The 6,328-nt window shown below is 40.2% G+C and overlaps 1 pseudogene; it reads right to left on the reverse strand.

Moving 5' to 3' along the window:
* Positions 1–516: 516 nt before the first annotated feature.
* On the reverse strand, positions 517–2,424 carry LOC102832786 (annotated as a pseudogene).
* Positions 2,425–6,328: the final 3,904 nt, after the last annotated feature.

Genomic DNA, 6,328 nt, shown 5'->3' on the forward strand with positions numbered 1-6,328 from the left:
TAAGTATTTTGTAGCTAATCTGTGCCATTCAACAGTAAAAATCAAATGCCCTGACAGTTCTCTGCTCTTTTATACCAGAGCATTTTTCAAGAGGAGTCAGGAGTTACTGTAAAGGTCCAAGAAATGGTAAAACCTAAAAAATAAAGTGGGACTATTTTTGGCATCACCACTAGTACCATCTGCTCTGTATACTGGGTCACTTGCCTTTTGCAGCAAGGAGAGATATAGTAAAATGATAACAAATTTAAAGGGCAAAATATTTAAAATGACTTTATTATCATAACAAAGACCAAACATATTTCTTTGTTTTGCTCTTGGGCAAAGAAGGAAAATTGAGCTATTAAATACCATCTTCCACCCAAAATAAGAAAATATTTTCTGGAACAGTCCTCAGTCCTTGCAAGCCTAAGTCAACTTAAACTCAATAAATCAGTCCAAATCTCAAAGGCTGCAATATTTCCCTGTTAGAACAAAGGGGAGAAAATCCATTTGGGACAGATGAAGGGAGGTTTGTCTTCAGTGTGAGAATTATCTGCTGTCACGGTTTTCTTGCTAATGTTTTTTTTTTAGAGATCTTGGACTTTCTAATATTTTTGGCTTTCTGGTACCTGAATCCACCACTTCCTTCTCACTTTTTAAGTTTGCCTTCATAGCTGGTCAGTTCAGATCGATGAAAGGATCCTTGAAACCAAATGACAGAGTGACTTGAGGTAGATTTAAATTATTAACATTAAAGATTTGTTTCAGAGAATGAGACTCATACATGTGCTAGAATCAATGACTTATATGCTTCCTGGGCGGACCTATAAAGGAACTAGTTCCTTTATATCAGTTTTTCAAGCTGAGACTGAATATCAGAAATATTGGATCAGGAAATCTCAAATTCACTTAGTGGAACCTTGGGCTGCTTCAAGTAAGGAAGGAAACCTAGTTCTCTTGGTGCAAAATGAGCAAGACGTGCCTTCTTCCACATCTAAGCCTCTGGCTGTTCTACCCCTACGCTGAATATACTCCTTAGGGTCATCTGGAGGATCATACTGAGCAATCCAGTCAACTTCAGGAATATCCAGCCCACATCTGTACACAACAGTATCCCCGAATCTGTGTTGCAGAACTGAAAGAATGTGGTTGTTTACTTATTTGCGTCTGCCTTCCATGAATGGCCAAAGGCAGGTAAATCAATGCAGTTTAGCAATTAATAGTGGAATTTAACAGACTGGCAGCATAAAAAGAACACCATTAGCTTCTTCTTTCGGGTTTTCTTAAGGAATGTAAAGAGCAGAAGGAATCTTTTTTTCAGAGGCACAAACAGCAGATCCCTTGCTCAAGACTGTCCACTGTTGCATTGGCTTTATCATCATGAGCACCAACATAAAGGGCTCTATTTTCAGAGAAATCCTTGTCAGCTGGGCAACTTTTCCAGTTTGCATGGCAGAAAAAAACATGGTCTGTCTGTATATTGGCAGAAGTTTAAATAATTTGCTTTAACTCCTCTTCAGATCCAACATCCAAGATTCATCAGCCTCATCAATAGCCAGACACTGTAGATTTTTATACACGAAGCTGGGGTCTTCTGCATATGCTCCAGGAGGTGGCCTGGTATGGCCACAATGATGTTGGTCCCATTAACTAGTCTCTGTGCCTCAGCAGATCTGTTATTACCCCCGGTGATCAACCCATACATGTGAACGTGATGTGTCATTAGTTCCATATGCACACCAAGAGCCTTCATGACCAGGTCCCTAGTAGGTGACTGAGTAAGGATTGCAAGCATAAATTTTAGCTTAATAAGTTCAACTTCAGACATGAGAAATGCTAGGGTTTTACCACTTCCCGGTTTTGCTACTGCTAGAAGATCTCTGGCTTCCAGAAGTGGTCAGATACTTTGATGCTGAATTTCTGTCATGTTTGTAAAGCCTGTTTCTCTTATCACCTTCGAGTGTTTTCATTGACAAGATTAGGTAGAGCAGTAGATGAAGGGACCTCATGTTCTCTGTCAGCCGTAAGGCAGGCTGGGCACCTGGCTTTCATCTTCCTCGTCATCTGGCTTCTCCACGCTTATTTCTGCTTCTACCTCGACACCACCCTCTTCAGATTTCTCTTTGTCTTCAGTTTTTGCTTTGTGTGTGTCAAGCCCACCAACGTCTCCCATTTCTCTCTTTTTCTCTGGTTCAAAATTGGGAGGCTGTGTTATTGCTTCCCCATTGATCAAAATGGCAGATTTCTTGGGGAATTGGAAATCTTCACATTTTCCAGTGCTTCTTTAGACGTATCTCCATTTGCAACTCCTGATAATGCTTCATTCATAGATTGTTTTTCGTCTTTTCTACCTCCCACTCTTTTTTCAGGCACACTGCCATCGTCAGCTTCTGATAGGTCCACACCCAGTGCCCCTGCAAGTGTTAGGGTTCACGGCCTCAATTTCAGGGACATGGGACATGGTGTTGGAAGAACACGTTCACACTAGTGCTGCCCATAATTGTCTTTTTTCATGGTGTCGTTTGCATGGTTTTGGTACAAGGGTTATGATCGCTTTATGAAATGGATTCAGAATTTTCTATCTCTTTCTTTGTTCTAGAACAGTTGAGTAGACAAGGTGTTAGCTCTTTGAACGTATGTTAGAAGTCACCACTGAAGCCATTTGGACCCAGGCAATTTTTTGTTAGGAGATGTTTAATGATCTGGTCAATTTCTTCTTTTTCATAAATCTGTTTATGTTTTCTACTTACATATGTGTTAGTTTAGGTAGGTCTTGCTTTGATAAAAAGTTGTCCATTTCTTCTAGATTTTAAAAATTTGTCAGAGTACAGTTTTCCATAGTATTCTGTTAGTATCCCTTTGATTTCAATTGGTCTGTTGTGATGTCACCCATATAATTTCCAATTCGTGTTATTTGCAACTTCTTCTACTTTTGTGGTATTGTCCATAGTTTGTTGATTTTATTAATCCTTTAGAAGAAACAACTTCTTTGTCTTGTTGATTTTATCTATTGTTTTTCTCTTTCATTGATTTCTGCTCTCATCTTTATTATTTCTTTCCTTCTGGTGACTGTAGGCTTACTTTGCTGCTCTTTTCTAATTGTTGAAAATGTTGTGTTACTGTGTTGATTTTAGCTTTTCTTTTTGAATGTGTGCTTATTGCTATGAATTACTCTATAAACACTGCTTTTGCTGTGTCCCAAAGGCTTCGGTGTGTTGTGTTTTTGTTCTGATTCAATTCAAGGAATTTAAAATTTTCATTTATTTTTTATTTCTTCTATTACCCTGTAGCATTTAAGCAGAGTTTTCATTCATTTCCGTGTATTTGATTTTTTCCCCTTGACTTTCCTATTGTTGAGTTCTAATTTTATAGCACTGTGATCTGAGAAGATTGTTTGTAGTATTATGTTTTATGTGTACTGTGCTTTTGCCATGTTCAGTGTTCTGTATAAGTCTAGGAGGTCAAGTTGGTTGATTGTGTTTTTAGCTCTTCTGTGTCTTTGTTGACAAACATTGCTGTCTTTCTAGTTGCTTTGTTCTTCATAGAAAGTGGTGTATTAAAATTTTCTACGGTTATTTTTGTTGCTGTTAAATGCTGTTGAGTCGGTTTCAACTCATAGTCGACCCTGTATAAGGTTTCTGAGGAGCGGCTGGTGAGTATGAACTGCCAAACTTTCTGGTTCAAACCAACCTGTGGTCCAGTGCATTATCCCACAGCACCACTCTAGGACTATTATTGTAAAGTTGACTATTTCTTTCTTCAATTCTACTAAAGTTTGATTTATTTATTTTGAATTTTGAGGCTCTTTCTTTGGGAGCATAGATGTTTATTAGGGTGCTCTGCTAACTTCAGGGTCAGCAGTTAGAAACTACCAGTTGTTCTGCAGGACAAAGATGAGGTTTTCTGCTCCTGTAGAGATGTACAGCCTCGGAAACCCTACACAGGGTTGCTGGAAGGTGGAACCAGCTCCATGACATATCACCACCACCAGCAGCTTTGTTTTACTTTGTGTACTTCTATATCTGATTGAATTCTGGATGGTGTTGCCATGTATATCAATATCAGATTGTTGTCTTCAGTTGTTAGTTTTCAGTTCAAAGAATTTTGTTTAATATTTTTGTTAAGTTTGTCTGGTTATTGTAAATTCCGTAAATCCTTTTTATCTGGAAACATTCTCATTTTGCCATTCCTGGTGTGGCACTGTAGGATAATGCACTGGAACTCAAGGTTGGTTTGAACCACAAAGTCTGTGGTTCAAACTCACCACCGCTCCTTGGAAACCCTATACAGAGTTGCTATGAGTCAGAACCCACTCAACTGCACTTAACAACAACTTCTGAGGGAGTTCTGCTGGGTATATGATTCTTGGTTGGCAATTTTTTCTTTCAGAGTTTTGTATATGTCAGCCCATTGCCTTCTTGTTTGTATGATTTCTGCTGAAAAATCAGCTTAGTGTTATTGGGTTCTCCTTTGTAGATAACTTTTCATTTTTCCTGAGTTGCTCTCAGGATCCCTTCCTTATCTTTGATTTTGGAAAGTTTAGGATATGTCTTGGTGATTTTCTTTTGGGGTCTATCATTTTTGGGGTTCCTTCTGCATCTTGAATGCTTCTCACCTTTCATGATGTTAGGGAAATTGTCTTCCAACAACTCGCAAACAACTTTTTCCATGCTTTTCTTTATCTTTCCCTATTTTGTAGTTCTGATGGCCTAGAAGTTATTCCTTTTCATGGGTCTCACAAGAATCTTAAGCTTTCTTTGGATTTTCACCTTCTTTTTTCTGATTGTTCTTCTAGCTTACTAGTACTGAGAAATTTATCTTTCAGTTCACTCTTTTGGACTTCCATTGATTCAAATCTACTCCTTTGCTGTTTCTGAAATCTGAGTATTAACCTTCTGATTTCTTTCTAATTGCAGGTTTTATATTGTGTCCAGTTCTTTATGTTTTGTTTGTTTGTTCTTTTAGTGTTTTCCTATTTCTTTGTTTTCCTTGACTTTTAGGTCAATCATTTGGAGATACCTAAATATCATTCAGCGTCCTGGTGTGGAGCTGTAGGATAAGCACTGGACTGCTAACTGCAAGGTTTGCATTTCAAACCCAGCAGCCAGTCCTCAGAAACCATACACAGGTTCGCCAAGTCAGAACTGACTTGATGGCACTCAGCTGAATCTAGGTGCTGGGTTGGAATGCAGACTCCCAACTCATTTTGACGCTGCTTTTTACAACTTCAGGGCTCACCACTAATGTGCTTCCCACCTACCAGAAAGTAATAGTTTTGCTGGGATCATACATGGGTGGGGGCTAGTCACACATCTTGTCACTAGGGTAGTGTGGACTATAAGACAAAATTGCTCCTTTCTCTCCACCAGTAAGCAGTATGCCTCTTCAACATTAATCTGCCCTTTGCCTTCACAAAGCCTCCTGGGACAGCACAAAATGATCTCACTTTGCTTGGCTGCCCAGCACAAATCGCCTGTCTATCTGCCCCCATCCCCATCTGTTCAGCTTCTTCTCCTAGTCAGGGCTAGTCCAGGGCTAGCCAGGGACAACTCTGAAGGTTTGGAACAGGGCTGACCTGAATGCTGGAGCTGGGATTGATGTGAATGGTTCCCAACTCACTGTGACGAATTGTGTCGTTCCCCACCATGCAATTCCAACCACTGGGACAGTGGGATCTTCGCTGGGGGTGTACATGGGTGGGGGCCAATTACACCTTTGGTCATGAGGGGAGTATGGGGAACAAGAAAAAAAAAACTGCACCTTTATCTCCACATGTCCCCAAGTCTGAACCACCAAGACATTGTCTTCTCTCTGAAGTTGCTCATGAAAGTTTTAGATGGCTGTATTATGGTAGGTTGGCTGGCATAGTTCACCTGTCTGTCTCCTTTTTATTTCCACATCTTCCTCTCTTCATGAGCGTTCAATCCACTTGTCTATCTTTTTCCCCAAAGCCCAGGGCTCCCTGACTATCACCTGCGTCTGTTTCATTTGATTTCCCGTATCTTTGTTGTAGAGGGTCAATGTCGCATTTCTGCCTCATCTACCACCCTGTCATATCTCTAAACTGTTTCCTTCTCTTTTTTTTTTTCTTTCAAGTTTTTACTGTGAATTATGTGGGTTTACATGGGAGAACATCAGTTTTTCACTCATCCTATCGTATTTCGTTTCATTGCAATGATTACAATCCCCTCCATGCATCATCAGATAAACAAAGGGTACACCCCACAGACCCGTGCCCCCCCAGCCATCAGCACACAGCCCCTCTCCCTCTCTGAGTCCAGTGTCCCCAGCCTCTCCATCTGTCCATGTCATTGTCTCTGTCTCCATCCCTGCTGTCACTGCCTCTCTG

Source organism: Chrysochloris asiatica, unplaced genomic scaffold (genome assembly GCF_000296735.1).
Source record: "Chrysochloris asiatica unplaced genomic scaffold, ChrAsi1.0 scaffold00006, whole genome shotgun sequence".
In the NCBI taxonomy this organism is placed as follows: domain Eukaryota; kingdom Metazoa; phylum Chordata; class Mammalia; order Afrosoricida; family Chrysochloridae; genus Chrysochloris; species Chrysochloris asiatica.